The sequence below is a fragment of the Eurosta solidaginis genome, chromosome 2, assembly GCF_040869045.1.
Source record: "Eurosta solidaginis isolate ZX-2024a chromosome 2, ASM4086904v1, whole genome shotgun sequence".
Taxonomy (NCBI): domain Eukaryota; kingdom Metazoa; phylum Arthropoda; class Insecta; order Diptera; family Tephritidae; genus Eurosta; species Eurosta solidaginis.
In genome coordinates, this window is record NC_090320.1 from 262,213,351 (window position 1) to 262,239,067 (window position 25,717).

The 25,717-nt window shown below is 39.3% G+C and overlaps 1 pseudogene; it reads right to left on the reverse strand.

The window, feature by feature from the left end:
* Window positions 1-546: 546 nt before the first annotated feature.
* Window positions 547-4,333, reverse strand: LOC137241852 (uncharacterized; annotated as a pseudogene).
* Window positions 4,334-25,717: the final 21,384 nt, after the last annotated feature.

Sequence of the window (25,717 nt, forward strand, 5' to 3'; positions counted from 1 at the left end):
CTGTGGACATTTGAATGAACAACTTAAGTCTCAAACTCAAATTTTACAGGAGAGCGAAAAAACACCTTTAGCTGCGTACAAAATCTTTGTTGGTAGTTACTAAATAGAAATAAAACCATTATATAATGAAACCATGATCTACCGTACCTCTTTTAGTAAAATTTCTTCTCTATATGTAACGATTTCTTTTTAAATAAATTTCGAAAAAATTAAGTTCTTTTGCAAAACTGGTTTTAGAAAAAAATATCAACTTAAGTCACATAAGAGGTTTTACAAAAATCACTTCTTATAAAATTTTTAAATAATTTGGTTACGTAAGATGACTTAGGTTACTTTTGCAAACAGACTATTGGAAGAAAACCGACTTAAGTGAAGAGTCTAAAATTCATTTTTAATAGTAATCGACAAAATAAACCAAAAAAATTAAAAGAAAACACATATACAACATATAATAGGAAAGAAAATAAAATGATTTAATCCAATAATCTTGAAATGTACATGCATATAATAATACATTGACAATTGTTTTAATTTCCATTTATTCAACTATAAGTTATTTTCTTCAATTTCATCCAAATCTGAATCTATTTCAACTTCATTTCGTCCTTCCACTTTAATATTTTGTTAAAAATTATGCAGCTCTGGTTTAATCAATGGCAACATATCAAGTAAATCGCGCTTTTTGTTTACAGAAATCGGAAAAGGACCTGTATAACATTTTGAGAGCTCGATGTTTTGATTTCTTTTGCGTCGTGCACTTATGTTCAACTCCTTGAATGAATTGTCCACGTTAAGAGAAAATTTGTACCGTATCAGTCCAGGTTCCTTTTTTTCATACCGCAGCCACCTTACCAGCTTCCACTCAAACTTTTCACCTAAAAATACGAATAATGATTAAGTAAATATAAGTAAGTATAAAATACAAACCATTGGTGTTATTGCTTCTCCAGGTATATTTGTCTTTCATCAGTGCATGAAAATTGTAGAAATCCTCCTGTTTCATGTCCTGAGTAATATACTTTTTGTTTGTAGCAGCAATTAAATTAGACCAGTCATGGGGATGCTGAATAGAAACAGAATAGTTTCTTTTCTTCTTTTCTATTTGTGCGTGAACTGTATCACATTCTAGATGAGTATGACCAACAACAAGAAATTTGTGATCAATCATTTCAATTGTAGGATGATCTTCCAATACTTTTACGAACATAGCACAAATAAATGAGTTACGGTTCTGACCAGTGCAGGAATCGCTGTACAAAATGACATGCTTTATATTATTGGGTAAGCCTAGAAGACATTTATAAATGCAAGAGCCGATATCATTGGCTCCACGCTTCGCAATAGTTTCATGCCAAATATAGCAGTTAGCTTTATTGATTGCACCATCATGAATAGTTAAATTGAAAGTCCACAAAGAAGTTTATAAAAAAAATAGAAGCTTTCAAATAAGGCGTTGGCAGACACTGCTGAAGGTCAAAAGAAAACATTTTCACAGACTATCTTGAAGAGAAAGTTCTTTGTCCCTTTTCTTACAAGCGTAGGCGAAATCAGCAGCATCGTGTTGCTTTTGTAATTGTAATTTAATCTCAGCTTTTTCCTCTATATTCTCTTTGTTTTTAATTTTTTCTTTTAGTATCTCGCATTGAGTGCATAAGTCAAGCTGGGGCTTTTTAAATTTAATATCTAGAGTTTTAAATATCTCCTGAAATTTAGTTTCTGATACCGGATTAGAAATATTTTCTTTATATAATCTATAAAGTGATGCCAGATTAAGGCCTCGTTGGAAATAGAGCTTGGTAGTATGACGTCGGCTGTAATGACTTTCATATTTTGGAATACTGTTTATGAAGTTCAAAACTTCATTATGCTTTTCAATTGTTAGTTTGTTGATTGGAACACGCTGTCGCCGGCGGTCATCGGGAATAACTCCACCGTATTCCTGTTGTATTTGGTATTTACAAACAGTTTTGATTCTCTGTTCAGTTTCACCATAAAATTGAAGAAAGCATGTTTTCCAAACTTTTGTTTTTCGCCGTTAGTTTCAAAATGATAAATATAGACGTACTCCCGTTTATAAGGATTTGCAAGGGTTGACGTTTTTTATGTTGAACTTCAATTAAGTTTGACAATATTTGCCGACGTGAACTATAGTCGCCTGTACTATAACAACTTCTTAAGTTTACTTCTTATATTATAGCATTATTTGTAGTCAGTTTTTGAGTTTTCAAATACTATTATTACTCCTCTTTCTATAGCTGGGGTAAATGTATTGAAATCTATTTACCATCATTGGTGCTATTCTAGGTCGGGGTAGGTAAAGCTGCCGCATAAAAGATATCACAGGTAAGGAAAAGTTTACTTAAAGTGTACGTTTTTATAAAATATTTTCTAACCACCATGTTCTAGATTCTTAACAAATCACTAAAGGCGGATCTATCTATACAAACGCTTTGATCGCGTTTCTTTGCTTCCAAACTTTGGCTGCTCCTTAAGACAAAAATGGAATGCCTTGCTGCTTTCTTCGCTTTGAAGCGATCATAACGTTTATGTTAAGCCACCTTCGAGACCCTATTTTGAGTTCGAAGTTGAATCGCAGTTTAAGTTGCAGAGATCGCCCCATTTTTTATTCCAGATTTTCAAGTTTGTCGATTCTTTTCCTATATTCTGGTTTTACTCCAATGTGAAAACGCAAAAAAAACTATTTCAATTGAAGGTCTCATTTATCTTGCGAAGCTTTTTTGTTTTGATGGTAGGTAAAAATATGGCTTCGACCCTCTTCCCGGAATGGTTATTATGTGAAAGAAAAATTTTCTTAATGGTCTTTATGTCAAATTTAAAAAGGTGTGACCTTTGGCGTAATAGCCATTTGAAATGGTATTAAGGCCGATTTGTCCTCAGGCCATTTGAAGTGGACATAAAGTCAATTGATATAGAAAAGCTATACATTTCCTTTCAATAAATTTTGAATATGTTATCAAAATTTTATCGATTTACTATAGAAAATTAACTTCCATTTATCGAAAAAATATTGAAGTGTTATTACAAGGTTATCAATTCTTTATCGGAGTGTTTCCAATTGGTTATCAGTGCAACCAATATGTTATAGAAAATTTATCGACCTACTATCAAAATATTTTCGATTTTTCGAAGAAACAATCGATTCTACATCGAAAAGTTCTTAATTTTTTACTGGAGTGTTATCGTTCTGTTGGTACAGATACCGATAAAACTTCAACATAAAAGCGATGACATACTGCATAGCGACGATAACAAGCCGATAAGAAACCAATATGAAGCTGATAAATAGTCGATAACAGACAGCTAACTATCCGATAACTTGATGATAATAATTCACTACCAACAATAAGCCAATAATAATACATAATCTTGTCGGTGTCGAGTCTACGACCTAAAGTCTCATCCCAGCGAATTATGGGGCTTAGAATATAACCCGGCAGGTATGCCTGTCGTAAGATGCGACTAAATTACCAAACTGATTCAAGGGGTTGCGTAGTGCAACCTTTTCAAGGCATTTGCAGCGCAATTTATAGCTTATCCAACCCAACTGTCAACCTCACCTACCTGTAGAGAATCCTGTCTCTTTAACAGCCGAGGCTCTGGCGACCCCAGATTCCTCACGGATGTAGGCGGTGGCAGGGCGGGATGGCCTAGAAGGTTTCATCTGGTCATCTAGTACCTTAATGGTGCTTGTTATCGGAACGTATTATTGCATCCGACAAAGGGTCATCAATTACGCTAATATTACCCAAGGCTTTCGGGGAGTGTCCTTATCGCTACAACAACAACATAAAGTCTGATCTACTAATCACATTTAGCAGAATTAAAGAATGTGCATCTCAACCTTCCTCAGAAGAATCAATTGGAAATTTTATATTGAGCCTCGAATAGATAAAGAGGCTGTTCAGAACATGGTGACATAGCTTCCAAAAACGAACTTAATTGCCAACTTTCCAATAAAGGGGCCGGATTACTCCCAAGAGAAAGCCTTATTGTCAACTTCGCAAGCTTAAGACACCACATTAGAACTCTTTTCCCGTTTGAGGTGAAACCCCAACCCCGTGAACCTGCTACTAGGAGGCTAATCACAAGGTCAAGACCTGAAACCTCTTTACAAGGTTCCTGTGTTACAGTTTATATAGATCACAACTGCCTTTTCCTCTTTCCCCCGCTACAGTTTTTAATAACGATCGTGATAAACGCCTTACCCCCAGGGGAGATGTAGCACTACAGGTTATATATGTAACATATGCAACATTTACAATTTTACATGCACCAAAAAATGTTCGCTTGCCATATTCGCTAGTTGCTGCATTGTCTAATGTTTGCTAGTACGTCCAAATCGTTGGCAATAAATTAAAATGCAACGAGAGTAAAATTCTGAGAATTCTACGCTTGCGACAAAAGGAACTGAGCAAAAAGCAATGCAAGTTGACATAGACCCAAAGAACATATTCGTTATGCCAAATTCCCGAATGCGATTCATTAAGTCAGTCCGTCATTGGAGTTGTTGTTGTTGTTTAGCTGAAACAAAAATTAAATATTCTACACCTTTTTTTAACGCTTGTAATTTCACCGAGTTGTTGTTTTTGTTATATTTGTTGTTTTTGTCTTCATCAGTATTTGTTTGTATTGTTGTGTGGCAACTGGCAACATATTTCGTTAGTACCCTCATATACGCGGCATCCATGTAAATATATTTGTACTAGTAGGTAGGTATGTACTAAACACTCAAATTGAGTGCAGATTAAACGTTTTTAGTTTATGTTGTTGCTGTTGTTGTTTTTCCTTAACAATCAGTTTGCCGATGAGACCCAAGTGTCTCTTTGCTGAGTTGAACTCTGCATGTGTTGCTCGTTTGATTGTTGCTATATCCGGGCTGGGGCATGATTTAATTTGCGTTCCCAAGTGTACAGCCCACTGCATTTGTTTTTGGCAAATGACTCGTCTGGAGAGCATATAGAATTCCAGTGTCACTACCACATATTTGAACTCCTCAAAAGCTTACAAGCTTAATTAAGTAAAAAAAAAATGTAAGGCGCGATAACCTGCGAAGAGATCTAAGCCCGAGCTTCTCTTCCAATTTGCGTCGTGCTCCTCTTGATTTTCCCTACAAATTGGCCGGACGGGACCTACATGTTTTATGCCGACTCCGAAAGGCATCTTCAAGGCAGATGAGTTTTCATCTGAGAGCTTTTCATGGCAGAAGTACATCCAAACACTGCCGAGGGGCGTCCCAGCTTAGAAAATCTTCTTCTAATTGATTTTAATGTTGCTTTGTCCGGGGTGTGAACCCAGGGCATACGGCGTAGTAGGCGGAGCCAGCTACTATCACACGACGGTGGCCGTATGCTTTTATTAAAACTTAAGTACACTGAAAATCTTTAATGTTCAAATAAAGACATTCACGTTTACAAAAAAATCTGTTTTTCCAATTTTCGTAAATTTTACTCGGCAAGTTCCTTTTGATTTTCATCAAGATGTGATGCCACAAAACTTAGCAGGAGAGGATAAAGTATTCCAAAATCACTGCCACATATGTCTGTAATCAGTTGCTTAGATATATGTTAGGTTGTAATAGTGGTTTCAGTATGAGCTTAAAAGGATTTACTTGATTTTTTTGTGAAGCTCAAATCTCTAAATATGATTTTTCTCTATACAAAACGTTTGTATTAATTTCATTTCAAAAGCTTTTCCTAGAGCTTTTTGCAAAAGCTCACAAGATCATACTCAATTTGGGTGAACTTTTATCTAAGCTTTATCACATGCATTTACAATTTCCTTCAATGCTACTCTGAAAGGATTTTGTACTCTTCCTAGCAAATGCCGTAATATCTACTTCGAATAACCTCAGCAACTGCAGAAGGGAGCGGAGACAATTGGTGCAACCCGTCATTTCTCACATAATCCCCGGAGTAAAAGCGATGGATCATAATCGAGAGAACATTCCTTTCTAAAAATTTGTAAATTTTTCTGCAATCTCGATTGGGTGTACGCTAATAAAATAAAATAAAAAAGGCTTCACTGGCTAGGTCATGTTATTATAATTAAAGGAGACTTTACTGCCCAAAAGTACTCTTACCAGCACCCGTATTTGAAAGCAAAATTTTAAAAATTCCCTATCATCTGGGTCCGGTGCTCTTACAATATATTTATGTTATGCTGTAAAAGTTACGAAGCTTACCACTTTCGCGCGAAGGAAAATTCCTTCCAAAGATTACTCATCTCTTGGAAACGGTACTTTCCAGAGTTCTGCGAAGGGCATGGCAAAACAGGTTGCGGGTAAATCCCGCAGGAACTAAGGTTCTACTGCTCAATAACAAAAAGAAAACAACATTCTTCTAAATCATCGCCTATAAGTTAAGCTGAAAAAGAGAGGAGGTATTCTATGGAAGCCCTGGCAGCGTACTACGCATTCAATAGGAGCTGCGGGAGTGGGCACTGTCTTCGCATATCACCCATGGTATGCACAACCTGAACATTTTACCGATTTTACCGCACGGAGTTCTAGTATGGTGAAAGACGCTGAACAAAAAAAGCTATCAACTTAAGGTTTAAGGTTCAAGTTCTATTATGGCTGGGAATATGAAGACCAGTTAGCAGTGGAATAATTAAACGTGACTTTTCACTTAGTGCATGTAAGGTCTTGTGGCCGAAAGAGGAACGCTTAGGGCGGATTTCACCATCTACAGTTAAGTTAGATTATACCTGGAGGATAGTTATCTATCTGGTAGTTCATTTGATATATTAGTTTTCACCAACACAGGATGATCAAATCCCGGTTAATTCGATAATTGTGAATATTTTTTAAAATAAATCACAAAAATCTATTTTGACGGCCACCGTGGTGTGATGGTAGCGTGCTCCGCCTACCACACCGTATACCCTGGGTTCGCACCCCGGACAAAGCAACATCAAAAATTTTAGAAATAAGGTTTTTAAATTAGAAGAAAATTTTTCTAAGCGGGGTCGCCCCTCAGCAGTGTTTGGCAAGCGCTCCGGGTGTATTTCTGCCATGAAAAGCTCTCAGTGAAAACTCATCTGCCTTGCAGATGCCGTTCTGAGTCGGCATAAAACATGTAAGTCCCGTCCGGCCAATTTGTAGGGAAAATCAAGAGGAGCACGACGCAAATTGGAAGAGAAGCTCGGCCTTAGAGCTCTTCGGAGGTTATCGCGTCTTACATTTATTTTATTTTAAAACTAGACAAACAGCTGACTTTTGTTTAAACTTTCCAGGAACTAAACTGAGATTCCAACGCGCTAAACTGAGACGTCTAGCACATATAAATCGACAATTTCGATAACTAACAGATAAGTGACTAACTGAAGATGGTGAACACGGCCCTTACGCTGAAAGAATCCATATTATGGAAATTAGGCAGCAATTGGCTCTCATTGGTATTAGATGACATAGCAAGGGGATGATTAATCGGTGTTAGAGTTTACCCAACATTGAAACAGACTATATTTTGACAGTAACTTATTTCTGGGTATGGAAAAAATGGTGAACTTCCTGGGATTATTGTTGTGAGGACTCGGACAGCAGTAGGTACATTAAAGTCTACACAGACGGCTCAAAATTTGAATATTGAGCAGGGGATGGGGCATCCTCGAGGCCCTAGCCACTTAATAGGTAGTACCGACTTCTTGACCCTTGCGGTGTATTTTAGGTAAACGCCTGAGCCACAGAGAGTGCAGCTATACTTCTGAAAGGTCTTTATTGACTTGCAGATAAATACCTCCATTTTCCGGGTCACCAAGCACACAAATATTTAAGACAATGACATGCTCCTCCATATTCAGAATCAAATGGTTTAGTAACCCTAGTTCGGCCGACGATTTTTACACCTATTTTTGGCCGACAGAGTCACCCCGGTGACTGCCAGAAAAAGTAAAAAAGTGTTCAACCCGTTACAGTTGTCTATGACTAAAATTATAAAACCTTATTTTGTATTTTTTCTACTTAAAATTCATTAAGTTAGGATGTTACGGAAAATGAGTTAATGTTTAATTATGAAATATATAGTTGGAAGAATACGCTTCCATCCGCAATCGCCATGGGCATACACAATAAACTAAGGTTATTCCGAATGGTAGTGTGGAAAGCCTAACCTAACCTATCCCAACCTAACCTATCCCAACTAAAATCATTGCCAATTTCAACATGGTTGTCTTCCAGGTTTATAGTTACATAGACACGACATCAACATCAATGATCTTGTTTTAGTTAATAGCAAACGAAAGAACATTCTTCGTAGAAAGATGTTATTGGCCCTTATGAATGAAGGGCAAATTCGCTCAGACTGGTAAAAATGTGGCTCTGTTGTCTTTTGATACCATAAAAAACACCAAGTTTTTACTGAAAACCTCAAGTCTGAACAAATGCTATATGGGAGGCATTGTTGATTGAGCGGGACCGAAGGTGAGAACCATTTGAGAATCATTCATCATTTATGATGTGTGCTATCGACAATGTATAGAGGAATTATTTCGACGATTTGTTACAGAAGCGTTCAGAATTGTCTGGATAATAAAGGTTATCAATGAGTTACAGTTCTTTCATAAACGATTTGTAAGTTTTTTATCGATTTGTTATTTATTTGAAACGTTACAGATTTATATCGATTTATGGACTCATTATAAGCTTTGAAAAGTTATCGATTTCTTAACGAAAAGCTATTGATTTGTTATGAAAAAGTTTTCGATTTGATATTGAAAGGTGATCGATATTTAATCGGAGTGTTTCCGATTTGTTATCGCTGGTTACATATAAATTCTTTGCTTCTGATAAAGTTGCCTCTGTAGTGGTTTAACTTCAGCTCATGGGTGATCTTTGGCTTACTCGAAAACAATAGTTTCCAACAGTATTTCAGAAAACCTAAGATGTACTTAAAAAAAGATGTAAAAAAAAACACAAATATATTTAAGAAAAACTCAAATGTATTTTAGAAGAGCACAAAAGTGTTTCAGAAAAGTAAAATGAACTTCAAACAAGTAAGGAAGGTTAAGTTCGGGTGTAACCGAACATTACATACTCAGTTGAGAGCTATGGTGACAACATAATGGAAAATAACCATGTAGGAAAATGAACTGAGGGAAACCTTGGAATGTGGTTGTATGACATGTGTATCAAATGAAAGGCATTAAAGAGTATTTTATGAGGGAGTGGGCCATAGTTCTATAGATGGACGCCTTTTCGAGATATCGCCATAAAGATGGACCAGGGGTGACTCTAGAATGCGTTTGTACGATATGGGTATCAAATGAAAGGTGTTAATGAGCATTTTAAAAGGGAGTAATCCTTAGTTCCATAGGTGGACGCCGTTTCGAGATATCGCCATAAAGGTGGACCAGGGGTGACCCTAGAATTTGTTTGCACAATATGGGCATCAAACGAAAGGTGTTAATGAGTATTTTAAAAGAAGATGGGCCTTAGTTCTATAGGTGGACGCCGTTTCGAGATATCGCCATAAAGGTGGGCCAGGGGTGACTCTAGAATTCGTTTGTGCAATATGGGTATCAAACGAAAGGAGTTAATGAGTATTTGAAGAGGGAGTGGCCCTTAGTTCTATAGGTGGACGCATTTTCGAGGTATCGCAATAAAGGTGGACCAGGGGTGACTCTAGACTTTGTTTGTACGATATGGGTATCAAATGAAAGGTGTTAATGAGAATTTTTAAAAGGGAGTGGGCCTTCGTTTTATAGGTGTTCGCCTTTTCGAGGTATCGCCATAAAGGTGGACCAGGGGTGATTTTAGAATTTGTTTGTATGATATGGGTATCAAATGAAAGGTGTTAATGATTATTTTAAAAGGGCGTGGGGCTTAGTTCTATAGGTGGACCCCTTTTCGAGATATCGCCATAAAGGTGGACCAGGGGTGACTCTAGAATTCGTTTGTGCAATATGGGTATCAAACGAAAGGAGTTAATGAGTATTTTAAGAGGGAGTGGGCCTTAGTTCTATAGGTGGACGCCTTTTCGAGATATCGCCATAAAGATGGACCAGGTGTGACTCTAGAATGCGTTTGTACGATATGGGTATCAAATGAAAGGTGTTAATGAGTATTTTAAAAGGGAGTAATCTTTAGTTCCATAGGTGGACGCCGTTTCGAGTTATCGCCATAAAGGTGGACCAGGGGTGACCCTAGAATTCGTTTGTGCAATATGGGTATCAAACGAAAGGAGTTAATGAGTATTTTAAGAGGGAGTGGGCCTTTCTGGACCAGGGGTGACTCTAGACTTTGTTTGTACGATATGGGTATCAAATGAAAGGTGTTAATGAGTATTTTTAAAACGGAGTGGGCCTTCGTTCTATAGGTGTTCGCCTTTTCGAAATATCGCCATAAAGGTGGTCCAGGGGTGACTCTAGAATGAGTTTGTACGATATGGGTATCAAATTAAAGGTATTAATGAGAGTTTTAAAAGGGAGTGGTGGTAGATGTATATGTGAAGGCGTTTTCCAGATATCGACCAAAATGTGGACCAGGGTGACCCAGAACATCATCTGTTGGATACCGCTAATTTATTTATATATGTAATACCTGCCAAGATTTTAAGGGTTTTTTATTTCGCCCTGCAGAACTTTTTCATTTTCTTCTACTTAATATGGTAGGTGTCACAACCATTTTATAAAGTTTTTTCTAAAGTTATATTTCGCGTCAATAAAACAATCCAATTACCTTACCATATTTCATCCCTTTTTTCGTATTTGGTATAGAATTATGGTATTTTTTTCATTTTTCGTAATTTTCGATATGGAAAAAGTGGGCGTGGTCATAGTCGGATTTCGTTCATTTTTCATACCAAGATAAAGTGAGTTCAGATAAGTACGTGAACTGAGTTTAGTAAAGATATATTGATTTTTGCTCAAGTTATCGTGTTAACGGCCATGCGGAAGGACAGACGGACGACTGTGTATAAAAACTGGGCGTGGCATCAACCGATTTCTCCCATTTTCACAGAAAACAGTTAACGCCATAAAATCTATGCCCCTACCAAATTTCAAAAGGATTGGTTAATTTTTGTTCGACTTATGGCGTTAAAAGTATCCTAGACAAATTAAATGAAAAAGGGCGGAGCCACGCCCATTTTTCAATTTTCTTTTATTTTTGTATTTTGTTGCACCATATCATTACTGGCGTTGAATCTTGACATAATTTACTTATATACTGTTAAGATATTAAATTTTTTGTTAAAATTCTACTTTTAAAAAAATTTTTTTTTAAAAGTGGGCGTGGTCCTTCTCCGATTTTGCTAATTTTTATTAGGCGTACATATAGTAATAAGAGTAACGTTCCTGCCAAATTTCATCATGATATCTTCAACGACTGCCAAATTACAGCTTGCAAAACTTTTAAATTACCTTCTTTTAAAAGTGGGCGGTGCCACGCCCATTGTCCAAAATTTTACTAATTTTCTATTTTGCGTCATAAGTTCAACTCATCTACCAAGTTTCGTCGCTTTATCGGTCTTTTGTAATGAATTATCGCACTTTTTCGGTTTTTTCGAAATTTTCGATATCGAAAAAGTGGGCGTGGTTATAGCCCGATATCGTTCATTTTAAATAGCGATCTGAGATGAGTGCTCAGGAACCTACATACCAAATTTCATCAAGATACCTCAAAATTTACTCAAGTTATCGTGTTAACGGACGGACGGACGGACGGACGGACATGGCTCAATCAAATTTTTTTTCGATCCTGATTATTTTGATATATGGAAGTCTATATCTATCTCGATTCCTTTATATATGTACAACCAACCGTTATCCAATCAAACTTAATATACTCTGTGAGCTCTGCTCAACTGAGTATAAAAAAGACAAATGAAATTCAGAAAAACATGAATGTTTAGCAGAAAAGCCGAAATTTATTTCTTTTGTTGCTCCTTGAAATACATTTGCATTTTTGGAATTTCATTTGAGCTTTTCTTAACCCTCCGATACTTTGTGGCATCTGGCCAGACGAGAAGGCTTTATTATGATAACTTTACTGCTACCAACCAGATCAGGAAAAGCTTTAGTGACTTTTTAAGTTTAGATGCGGTCTTTGTAATAATTCTGAAATCGATATTTTTTCTTTTTATACTCAGTTGAGCAGAGCTCACAGAGTATATTAACTTTGATTGGATAACGGTTGGTTGTACAGGTATAAAGGAATCGAGATAGATGTAGACTTCCATATATCAAAAGCATCAGTATCGAAAAAAAATTTGATTGAGCCATGTCCGTCCGTCCGTCTGTCCGTTAACACGATAACTTGAGTAAATTTTGAGGTATCTTGATGAAATTTGGTACGTAGGTTCCTGGGCACTCATCTCAGATCGCCATCGGACCATAACCACGCCCACTTTTTCGATATCGAAAATTTCGAAAAAGCGAAAAAGTGCGATAATTCATTACTAAAGACGGATAAAGCGACGAAACTTGGTACGTGGCTTGAATTTATGACACAGAATAGAAAATTAGTAAAATTTTGGACAAAGGGCGTGGCACCGCCCACTTTTAAAAGAAGGTAATTTCAAAGTTTTGCAAGCTGTAATTTGGCAGCTGTTGAAGCTATCATGAAGAAATTTGGCAGGAACGGTACTCTTATTACTATATGTGTACTAAATAAATATTAGCCAAATCGGTGTATGAACACGCCCGCTTTTAAAAAAAATTTTTTTAAAAGTCAAATTTTAACAAAAAATTTAATATCTTTACAGTATATAAGTAAATTATGTCAACGTTCAACTCCAGTAATGATATGGTTCAACAAAATAAAAATACAGAAGAAAGTTTCAAAATGGCTCCACCCTTTTTCATTTAATTTGTCTAGAATACTTTTAATGCCATAAGTCGAACAAAAATTTACCAATCCTTCTGAAATTCGGTAGGGGCAAGGACTCTATGATGATAACTCTTTTGTGCGAAAGTGGACGAAATCGGTTTAAGCCACGCCCAGTTTTTATACAGAATCGACCGTCTATCCTTAGTCTCGGCCGCTAACACGATAACTTGAGCAAAAATAGATATATCTTTAACAAGCTTAGTTCACGTACTTATCTGTACTCGCTTTATCTTGGTGTAAAAAATGGCCGAAATTTCTATATCGAAAATTACGAAAAATGAAAAAAATGCCATAATTCTATTCAAAATATGAAAAAAGGGATGAAACATGGTAATTGGATTGGTTTATTGAAAATATGAAAAAAGGGATGAAACATGGTAATTGGATTGGTTTATTGACGCAAAATATAACTTTGGAAAAAACTTTGTAAAATGGGTGTGACACCTACCATATTATGTAGAAGAAAATGAAAAATTTCTGCAGGGCGAAAACAAGAGCCCTTGGAATCTTGGCAGGAATACTCTTTGCGTTATTACATATATAAATAAATTAGCGGTACCCGACAGATGCTGTTCTGGGTCACTCTGGTCCACATTTCCGTCGATATCTCGAAAACGCCTTCACATATAAACTTAAGGGCCACTCCCTTTTAAAACCCTCATTAATACCTTTTATTTGATAGCCGTATCGTACAAACAAATTCTTGAGTCACCCCTGGTCCACCTTTATGGCAATATCTAGAAAAGGCGTCCACCTATAGAACTAAGGACCACTCCCTGTTAAAATACACATTAACACCTTTTATTTGATACCCATATCGTACAAACACATTCTAGAGTGACCCCAGGTCCACCTTTATGGCGATATCTGGAAAAGGCGTCCACCTATAGAACTAAGACCCACTACCATTTAAAATACTCATTAACACCTTTCATTTGATACCCATATCGTACAAAAACATTCTGGAGTCACCCCTGGTCCACCTATATGGCGATATCTCGAAAAGGCGTCCACCTATAGAACTGGGGCCCACTGCCTCTTAAAATACTCATTAACCTCTTTCATTTGATACCCATATCGTACAAACATATTCTAGAGTCATCCCTGGTCCACCTTTATGGCGATATCTCGAAAAGGTGTCCACCTATAGAACTAAGGATCCCTCCCTTTTAAAATACACATTACCACCTTTCATTTGATACCCATTTCATACAAACTCATTCCAGGGTTACCCTAGGTTCACTTTCCTACATGGTGATTTTCCCTTTTTTGTCTCCAAAGCTCTCAGCTGAGTATATAACGTTCGGTTACACCCGAACTTAGCCTTCTTTGCTTGTTATTTTATGTGTTTTTTTGTACCAAAGTTGATTATGTCAAACTTGTTTCTGGGTAGTCACAGTGTGCGACGAGTTTTCTTCAAATACAAAATATAAAAAACAAATAAAAATTCAAATATTTGTGGATAAAGTTCAAAGTGTAAAATTTCGTCTGGCCAGACGACAACGCTAAGATGTGTTAAATTTATTCACCGCTAATCGGAGGGTTAAGCACATTTGAATTTTCTGTCATTTCCGATGTCTTTTTCCGAAGTTCATTTGTGCTTTTCTGAAATACTTTCGCGCTCTTCTAAAATACATTTGAGTTTCTCCGAAGTAATCTTGGAAATTTTACGTATACCTTTATATATCGTCGGTACAATGCCAAAGAAACGAATGTGCTATTTTTTTTTAAACGAAATATTATATATAGACGAAAAAAACTGAATAAATTTTGAAATACCCTTCTTTTTTCAAAACTGTGAATGAGGATACCTTAATTGCAATGCTTTTGAGTGTAGAAGCTTTGAAAAAGATAAATAAAAATCATGTATGCTAACCCAGCAGCTATTTTATGACTTAGCACAATTTCCGAACTCAAAACAAAATTTTTCTCCTGACTTAGCACTTTTTACTCAATATGTTTTCCCATCACTCCTCCCCTTTAATGATTGAAATATAACACTAAAACTATATATTTGACAAAAAATACTATTTATTTGTCAAACTATTTCTAACGTTTCTGATCTGGACTCTTTTGGCGGATGTTGCGCAGACAATAATTTGTATTTAAATTCAAGCAAATGCTATGTTGTGTCTTACTCCAAAAAAAACTGCCACATTTATCTACAAACCAAATGCTAAATCTTTTAATTGTTGTCAAGAGAGTAAACACTTGGGTGTATATTTTGACTCCAAACCTTCTTTTTTTAGTCACATTGATTTCATTGTTACAAAGTTTGTTGCAACGGCTGGGTTCAGTAGACGTAACACCAGTGACCTTAAGGACCCTATGACGTTGAAGGCACTTTATATATCCTTGGTCAGAAGTGGTCTTGAATATTGTTCAATAATATGAAATCCTTTCTAAGAATCGAACTCGTATAAAATTGAGGGAGTTCAAACATTTTTTACAAATATTGCTTTACGTATGCTTCACTGGCCAGACGGCCTCCCATCACATACCAGCAGGCGCAAGTTGCTTGGCCTTCAGGTTTTGCATGACAGAAGAACTTTTATCTCACTCATGTAATAAACTTTAGCACGAATTGCTCTGATTTATCTAATTTGTTCATTCAATTTTTCAAATCCGATATCTCAGCGAAAAAAAAAAACGATATTTGAGCAAACTCAAAGCCGTTTGGAAGAAGAAGACTTGTAATTAAAGATGATATCCTTTAATTTTTGTGAAAGAAAAAATCTGCAAGGCTACATTACACTCAATTATGGGCAAAAACGATGTTTTTGCACTTTTAGGTTAGGATATCTAAAAAAACCAGGGCTGATAGAGCAAGGCCAGATTTGGATTGAACGCATCATAAACCTTCGGAAATATATAGTCTGGCTTCTGGGTCTGAATAATGGTTGAATTTTATCGGCCTGTGTTGTTTATCGAAATAACTCATAAAAGGAATTATGCTATGAATCAACCTATAACTAGGGCTATAAATCTACATAGCAAATAGATTCAGTAGTGTCATTAATTTTAATAACAGCTTATATAAGTTCAAACGTGAATTGCATGTAGTTATCGACATGTAAAAATTGAAGTAGATAAAAGTCAGCGCAAGCATTTATCAAACACAAAAGGCATGTCTCAATTGGGTGAATCCAATTTCAAGGGGTTGTGTTCGCAACCCTCTCAAGGGGTTGCCAGCGCAATATATAGTTTCTCCAACCCAATTGTCAACTCACCTACCCGTGGCGAAGAATGTTTCATTGACAGCTGAGGCTCTGGCGACCTCAAGTTCATCATGGAGTTAGGGGGTGGGCGGGCGGGTCTGGAAGGTTTAATGTGGTCATATAAATCGTTTCGGAGATGGTCGGGCTAGTATCTAAATAGTGCTTCGTTATCGGAACGTACCGGATCTATATCCGGCAAATAAACATCAACATCGGCCCAAAGCCTTTGGGGAGTGTCTTTATCGTTATTACAACAACAACAACAAATCATGTACCTTTAGACTGAATGATTTAAATAAGTAAATACAATGCGCGCACAAAGAAATGACTAGTAATTCAGATTGATATTACTGACTGGTTGACTTAGCACATTTTTTTTGAACAGCGGACGACTTAGCACATTTACGCATCATTGCACACAGCACGTAAAAATTAAAAATTAAAATATTTTTTTTTGTGATCGTTGTATTTTGAATTCAGTTTTAAAACTGCATTAAAATACAAGTTTTGAAAGAAAGTGACTTAGCACATTTTCACATTAAGCTAACGATATGTCAAATTTTGCAAAGCCACAACAACAAATGTGCATTTTTTTTTTAATATAAAAAACATTGTTCAATTAGCATTACTTACAGCCAGTTTCACGAATGAAATTTAAGTGAAAAATTAAATTTTTACTCGAATTTTATATGAAGTCTGACAGCCAAAAAATTGTTTTTCATTTAAATCGTTTCATGAAATTGGCTATTAGTGGTTTACAAAAGTAAACCTTCCAATAGTGGTTGAAACATATAAAATTAAATCTCTATTAATTAAATCTCTTTTTTGAATAATGTCTTACGCGTTTTTCTCAACACATCAAATATGCACATTCGTGTCTTTGGCATGGACCCACGTTATGTTTACTCATCGAACTTCACGAGTACTTCGTACACATGCCTTTTCTTTATTTCGAGATGCCCTGGTGTTTGAAGACCTTTTATGCTAATAATTTTTTTTCAGTTTCTTACTACCCTTAATGGTTTTGAAGAACTCTGCATCTCCAGAACTATTTTAAAATATTCGGCTTCTGTTAAGCTTCGTACTCAAAGTGTTCCTGAATTGTTGACTACCTTTCCCTTAGCCATCGATTCATTAACGAACAATGCCATTGAACTTTATCGAGACTACAAATTCGATACCCAACTATTCAGTCAGAGACTTCTATGTATTTGAGCAAATTTTCTATTTTCAAAATGAATTTTTAATACATTTCAGAAATTGTATACTTACGCATGAATGTACTTACATACGTATGTACATACATACACACAAGTAAGGAATATTATATATATATATATATAATATAATGAGTTATTTCAATGAGTTATTTCAATGAGTTATTCAATACACCTAGTATTTCTTACGAGAAGCTCGGCCTAAAATCTCTTCGGAGGTTGTCGCGCCTTACATATATATATTATATATTTATATATATGTAAGGCGCGACAACCTCCGAAGAGTATTTCTTACGAGAAGCTCGGCCTAAAATCTCTTCGGATATATATATATATATATATATTTATATATATGTAAGGCGCGACAACCTCCGAAGAGATTTTAGGCCGAGCTTCTCGTAAGGAATACTAGGTGTATTGAAATAACTCATTGTTTGTAGAGATGATTTCTCATAAACCGAAGAGAAATTAGTTGATATAACTTGGCCTGTATGATTGTTCATAAACTTAACAAACAGATATCCACATATGCATTTGTACGAGTATACACACATAGATATGTACGTATAATAGATAAAGCATATTGGCAGAACAGTACATCACTTGTGCCATATTGCATATTAATCTATAAAGAACACATCTATAATATGTGAGTAAATTTATGTAGTTAACATTTGTGTAGCTATGTGCTTTTGTTGATAAGCACACAAGCATGAATATTGAAAATTGTGCAAACTTATGGTTGAACGCTCATAATAAGGGAATTTTCAGTTTTCAGATTAAATAATTTTTTCCGCACTTGTGATTTATATAATACTAGCCTTTACCCGCGGCCCCGTCCGCAAGGAGAAAATGAAATATGTGGGCTATTCACGTTAGCCTGCTTATAAAGTTATCTGTTTAAAATTTTTTTTCTGTCTAATGCATTTTATTTTTGTAATTGAGTAAAAAAAAGAACTTTATGAGCTGATAACCTGATAGGATCCCAAAATGATAACGAAATTATCCAGAAAAAGCCACGAAATGACCCCCACGCTATCGCGGACGGATCCCGAAAACCATCCAGAAACGCCCCGGAAGTGCTTCCAAAAGTTCCCGAAGTGGTCCCAAAAAAACCCGAAATGACAACGATACGATTCTAGACTTATCCAGATAACCACACAGAAATGATGCCTGAAGGGTACCAAATTGATCCCGAAATAGTCCCGAAAAAGTTCCGAAATTACCCTGACGGGCTCCCGGACGGATCTCGGAAACCATCCAAAAAATATCCAGGAAGGGTCCCTAAATTATCCCGACTAACTCCAGAAAAAGTTCCGAAATGGCTCCGAGGGATCCACGATGGATCGCGAAAACCATACAGAAATGATTCCGGAAGGATTCCAAAAAGATCCCGAAATAGTCCGGAATTGACCAGATGGGATCCCGCACAGATCCAGAAATGATCCCGGAAGGGTGCAAAAACTATCCCGGAAAAGTAACAAAAAATCCCGAAATGGCTCCTACGGCATCCCGGACGGATCCAGAAATGATCTCGGAAGGGTCCCCAAATGATCCCAAAATGGTCCCGAAATGACCCTGATGGATCCGGCAAACCATCAAGAAATTATGCCGAAAGGGTCCCAAAATGATCCCGAAATAATACAGAAAAAGTCACGAAACGACCCCTAGAGGATCCCCAAATGATCCCGTATTAGCCCCGAAAAGGTCCCGAAATAACCCCGACGGGATCCCGGACAAATCCCGAAAACCATCCAGAAATGATGCCGGAAGGAATCCCAAATGATTCCGTAAAAGTCCCGCATTGATTCCGACGGGATCCCGAACGGATACCGAAAATCATCCAGAAGTGACGCCGGAAAGGTCCTCAAATGATCACCTAATAGTCCCGAAATGATCCTTAAGGGGTCATGGACGGATCCCATAAACCATCCAGAAATGATCCCGATATATTCCCGAAGAAGTCCCGAAATGACCCTGACGGGATCTCGAACGCACCCCTAAATGACACTGACGGGATCCCGTACAGATCCCGAAATCCATCCAGAAATGATCTTGGGAGGGACCCCAAATGATCCCGAAAAAGTCCCGCAATAATTCCGACGGGATCCTGAGCGGATACCGAAAACCATCCAGAAGTGATGCTGAAAAGATCCTCAAATGATCACCTAATAGTTCCGAAAAGACCCTGACGGGATCCCGAACGGATCCCGACAACTATCTAGAAATGATGCCGAAAGGGCCCGCAAATGATCCCGTATTAGTCGAGAAAAAGTCCCGAAATGAACCTGACGGGATGCCGGAGGAATCCCAAAAACCAGCCAGAAATGATTTTGGAAGGGACACCAAATGATCCCGAAAAAGTCCCGCAATAATTCCGACGGGATCCTGAGCGGATACCGAAAACCATCCAGAAGTGATGCTGAAAAGATCCTCAAATGATCACCTAATAGTCCCAAAATGACCCTGACGGCATCCCGGACAGATCCCGAAATCCATCCAGAAATGATCTTGGGAGGGTCCCAAAATTATCCCGAAATAGTCTGGGAAAAGTCCAGAAATTACCCTGACGGATACCGGAAGAATCCTGAAAACCAATCTTAAATGATGCCGAAAAAGTCCCGAAATGACCCTGATGGGACCCGGAAAGGATCCCGAAAACTAACCAGAAATGATGCCGGAAAAGTCCTCAAATGATCTCCCAATAGTTCCGAAAAGACCCTGACGGGATCCCGAACGGATCCCGACAACTATCCAGAAATGATACCGAAAGGGCCCGCAAATGATCCCGTATTAGTCGAGAAAAAGTCCCGAAATGACCCCGACGGGATGCCGGACGAATCCCAAAAACCATCCAGAAATGATTTTGGAAGGGACCCCAATGATCCCGAAAAAGTCCCGCAATTATTCCGACGGGAATCTGAACGGATACCGAAAACCATCCAGAAGTGATGCCGGAACGGTCCTCAAATGCTCACCTAATAGTCCCAAAATGACCCTGAGCGCATCCCGGACAAATCCCGAAATCCATCCAGAAATGATCTTGGGAAGGTCCCAAAATGATCCCGAAATAGTCTCGGAAAAGTCCAGAAATTACCCTGACGGGTTCCCGGACGAATCCTGAAAGCCATCCTTAAATGATCCCGAAAAAGCCCCGAAATGACCCTGACGGGATCCCGAAAGGATTCCAAAAACTATCCAGAAATGATGTCGGAAAGGTCCTCAAATGATCCCCTAATAGTCCCGAAATGACCGTGACGGGATCCCGACAACTATCCAGAAATGATGCCGAAAGGGTCCGCAAATGATCCCGTATTAGTCGAAAAAAAGTCCCGAAAGGACCACGACGGGATCCCGGACGAATCCCAAAAACGATCCAGAAATGATGCCGGTAGGTATCCCAAATGATCCCGAAATAGTCCCGAAATGACCTCGTCGGCATCCCGGACGGATCCCGAAAATTATCCAGAAATGATGCCGGAAAGGTTCCCAAATGATCCCCTAATAGTTCCGAAATTACCCTAATGGGATCCCGGACGGATCCCGAAAACCATCCATAAATGATGCCGAAAGGGTTCCCAAATGATCCCGTATTAGTCGCGAAAAAGTCCCGAAATGACCCCGACGGGATCCCGGACGGATCCCGAAAACCATCCAGAAATGATGCCGAAAGGGTTCCCAAATGATCCCGTATTAGTCGCGAAAAAGTCCCGAAATGACCCCGACGGGATCCCGGATGGATCCCAAAAACCATCCAGAAATGATGCCGGATGAGCCCCAAAATGATCCCGAAAAAGTCCCCAAATGACCCCGACGAGATCCCGGACGGATCCCGAAAACGATCCAGAAATGATGCCGGAAGAGCCCCCAAATGATCCCGAAAAAGTCCCCAAATGACCCCGACGATATCCCGGACGGATCCCGAAAACCATCCAGAAATGATGCCGGAAGAGCACTCAAATGATCCCGAAAAAGTCCCCATATGACACCGACGAGATCCCGCACGGATCCCGAAAACCATCCAGAAATGATCCCGGAAGGGTCTCGATATGACCCTTACGGGATTACAAATAAGGTGAAGCTAATTATAAAACCATGTTAATAAGGCAGCAGGCGCATTGGAGCGAATAAAAAGTTAGATAGAAACATACAGGTAAAGCTAATAAAAGCGTGCTAATAAAAACAATTGATGGATGGCGGATGGCGGGAGTAGAGGAGAGGACCACTGATCGTTCCTCCAAAATTGTCTAGATCTCGTTCTGTATGTACCAGATACCAAAAACTATTGATTTAGGAGAAAATTTAGATTGAGTTATAACAATTTATGGATTTTACACCAGAGGGGGAGATAAAGGGGGGCGGGCGGAGGGTGTCACTGCTTACTTTGTAAGCCCTCGACTTATTTGACCCCTTGAGTCTGTGATATTGGTGAAGGCCAGTATACGTAAAGTTATAATGTGTAAAAATTATGAAAAATAATTTCTCGAAGGGTCGTGGGACCCCCACCCCTCTTTCCATGTTCGAAAAAAATTTCGCTAGTAGACTACTGTCTGTGTCCCAAATTTCATCAAAATCCGTGTAGCCATTCTGGCGTGATTCAGTCGCAAAGACGAAAAAATATAATAATTAAATTATAACTGTTCCTAGGGGGCGGGGACCACGCCCCTTTTGAAAAATATATAGCTAGTAGATCCTTCTAGACTATTGGCTATATGTGTGCAAAATTTCATCCAAATCGGTCCAGCCGTTCTTGCGTTATTGAGTCACAAAGACAAACGTCTGGACAAACATCCAAACATCCAAACATCCAAACATCCAAACATCCAAACATCCAAACATCCAAACATCTAAACATCCAAACATCCAAACATCCAAACATCTTAACATCCAAACTTTCCCATTTATAATATATACTAGCCTTTACCCGCGGCCCCGTCCGCAAGGAAAATTTTAAATATATGGGCTATTCGCGTTAGCCTGCTTATTATCTGTTTAGAATTTTGTTTTCTGTCTAATGCATTTTATTTTTGTAATTGAGTAAAAAAAAAGAACTAAATGAGCTGATAACCTGATAGGATCCCAAATGATCCCGAAATTATACAGAAAAAGCTACGAAATGACCCCAACGCTATCGCGGACAGATCCCGAAAACCATCCAGAAACGCCCCGGAAGTGTTTCCAAAAGTTCCCGAAGTAGTCCCAAAAAAACCCGAAATGACAACGACACGATTCTAGACTTATCCAGATAACCACACAGAAATGATGCCTGAAGGGTACCAAATTGATCCCGAAATAGTCCCGAAAAAGTTCCGAAATTACCCTGACGGGCTCCCGGACGGATCTCAGAAACCATCCAGAAAATATCCAGGAAGGGTCCCTAAATTATCCCGACTAACTCCAGAAAAAGTTCCGAAATGGCTCCGAGGGGATCCACGATGGATCGCGAAAACCATACAGAAATGATTCCGGAAGGATTCCAAAATGATCCCGAAATAGTCCGGAATTGACCCAGATGGGATCCCGCACAGATCCAGAAATGATCCCGGAAGGGTGCAAAAACTATCCCGGAAAAGTAACAAAAAATCCCGAAATGGCTCCTACGGCATCCCGGACGGATCCAGAAATGATCTTGGAAGGGTCCCCAAATGATCCCAAAATGGTCCCGAAATGACCCTGATGGATCCGGCAAACCATCAAGAAATTATGCCGAAAGGGTCCCAAAATGATCCCGAAATAATACAGAAAAAGTCACGAAACGACCCCTAGAGGATCCCCAAATGATCCCGTATTAGCCCCGAAAAGGTCCCGAAATAACCCCGAGGGGATCCCGGACAAATCCCGAAAACCATCCAGAAATGATGCCGGAAGGAATCCCAAATGATTCCGTAAAAGTCCCGCATTGATTCCGACGGGCTCCCGAACGGATACCGACAATCATCCAGAAGTGACGCCGGAAAGGTCCTCAAATGATCACCTAATAGTCCCGAAATGACCCTTAAGGGGTCATGGGCGGATCCCATAAACCATCCAGAAATGATCCCGATATATTCCCGAAGAAGTCCCGAAATGACCCTGACGGGATCTCGAACGTACCCCTAAATGACCCTGACGGGATCCCGGACAGATCCCGAAATCCATCCAGAAATGATCTTGGGAGGGACCCCAAATGATCCCGAAAAAGTCCCGCAATGATTCCGAGAGGATCCTGATCGGATACCGATAACCATCCAGAAGTGATGCCGGAAAGTTCCTCAAATGATCACCTAATACCAAAATGACCCTGACGGCATCCCGGACTGATCCCAAAATCCATCCAGAAATGATCTTGGGAAGGTCTCAAAATTATCCCGAAATAGTCTCGGAAAAGTTCAGAAATTACCCTGACGGGTTCCCGGACGAATCCTGAAAGCCATCTCTAAATGATCCCGAAAAAGTCCCGAAATGACCCTGACTGGACCCCGAAAGGATTCCGAAAACTATCCAGAAATGATGCCGGAAATGTCCTCAAATGATCCCTTATTAGTCGAGAAAAAGTCCCGAAATGAACCCGACGGGATGCCGGACGAATCCCAAAAACCAGCTAGAAATGATGCCGGAAGGGACACCAAATGATCCCGAAAAAGTCCCGCAATAATTCCGACGGGATCCTGAGCGGATACCGAAAACCATCCAGAAGTGATGCCGAAAAGGTCCTCAAATGATCACCTAATAGTCCCAAAATTACCCTGACGGCATCCCGGACAGATCCCGAAATCCATCCAGAAATGATCTTGGGAGGGTCCCAAAATTATCCCGAAATAGTCTGGGAAAAGTCCAGAAATTACCCTGACGGATACCGGACGAATCCTGGAAACCAATCTTAAATGATGCCGAAAAAGTCCCGAAATGACCCTGATGGGACCCGGAAAGGATCCCGAAAACTAACCAGAAATGATGCCGGAAAGGTCCTCAAATGATCTCCCAATAGTTCCGAAAAGACCCTGACGGGATCCCGAACGGATCCCGACAACTATCTAGAAATGATGCCGAAAGGGCCCGAAAATGATCCCGTATTAGTAGAGAAAAAGTCCCGAAATGAACCCGACGGGATGCCGGACGAATCCCAAAAACCAGCCAGAAATGTTGCCGGAAGAGACACCAAATGATCCCGAAAAAGTCCCGCAATAATTCCGACGGGATCCTGAGCGGATACCGAAAACCATCCAGAAGTGATGCCGAAAAGGTCCTCAAATGATCACCTAATAGTCCCAAAATTACCCTGACGGCATCCCGGACAGATCCCGAAATCCATCCAGAAATGATCTTGGGAGGGTCCCAAAATTATCCCGAAATAGTCTGGGAAAAGTCCAGAAATTACCCTGACGGATACCGGACGAATCCTGGAAACCAATCTTAAATGATGCCGAAAAAGTCCCGAAATGACCCTGATGGGACCCGGAAAGGATCCCGAAAACTAACCAGAAATGATGCCGGAAAGGTCCTCAAATGATCTCCCAATAGTTCCGAAAAGACCCTGACGGGATCCCGAACGGATCCCGACAACTATCCAGAAATGATACCGAAAGGGCCCGCAAATGATCCCGTATTAGTCGAGAAAAAGTCCCGAAATGACCCCGACGGGATGCCGGACGAATCCCAAAAACCATCCAGAAATGATTTTGGAAGGGACCCCAATGATCCCGAAAAAGTCCAGCAATTATTCCGACGGGAATCTGAACGGATACCGAAAACCATCCAGAAGTGATGCCGGAACGGTCCTCAAATGCTCACCTAATAGTCCCAAAATGACCCTGAGGGCATCCCGGACAAATCCCGAAATCCATCCAGAAATGATCTTGGGAAGGTCCCAAAATGATCCCGAAATAGTCTCGGAAAAGTCCAGAAATTACCCTGACGGGTTCCCGGACGAATCCTGAAAGCCATCCTTAAATGATCCCGAAAAAGCCCCGAAATGACCCTGACGGGATCCCGAAAGGATTCCAAAAACTATCCAGAAATGATGCCGGAAAGGTCCTCAAATGATCCCCTAATAGTTCCGAAATGACCGTGACGGGATCCCGAACGGATCCCGACAACTATCCAGAAATTATGCCGAAAGGGTCCGCAAATGATCCCGTATTAGTCGAGAAAAAGTACCGAAATGACCCCGACGGGATCCCGGACGAATCCCAAAAACCATCCAGAAATGATGCCGGTAGGTATCCCAAATGATCCCGAAATAATGCCGAAATGACCTCGTCGGCATCCCGGACGGATACCGAAAATTATCCAGAAATGATGCCGGAAAGGTCCACAAATGATCCCCTAATAGTCCCGAAATTACCCTGATGGGATCCCGGACGGATCCCGAAAACCATCCAGAAATGATGCCGGAAGAGCCCCCAAATGATCCCGGAAAATCCCCAAATGACCCCGACGATATCCCGGACGGATCC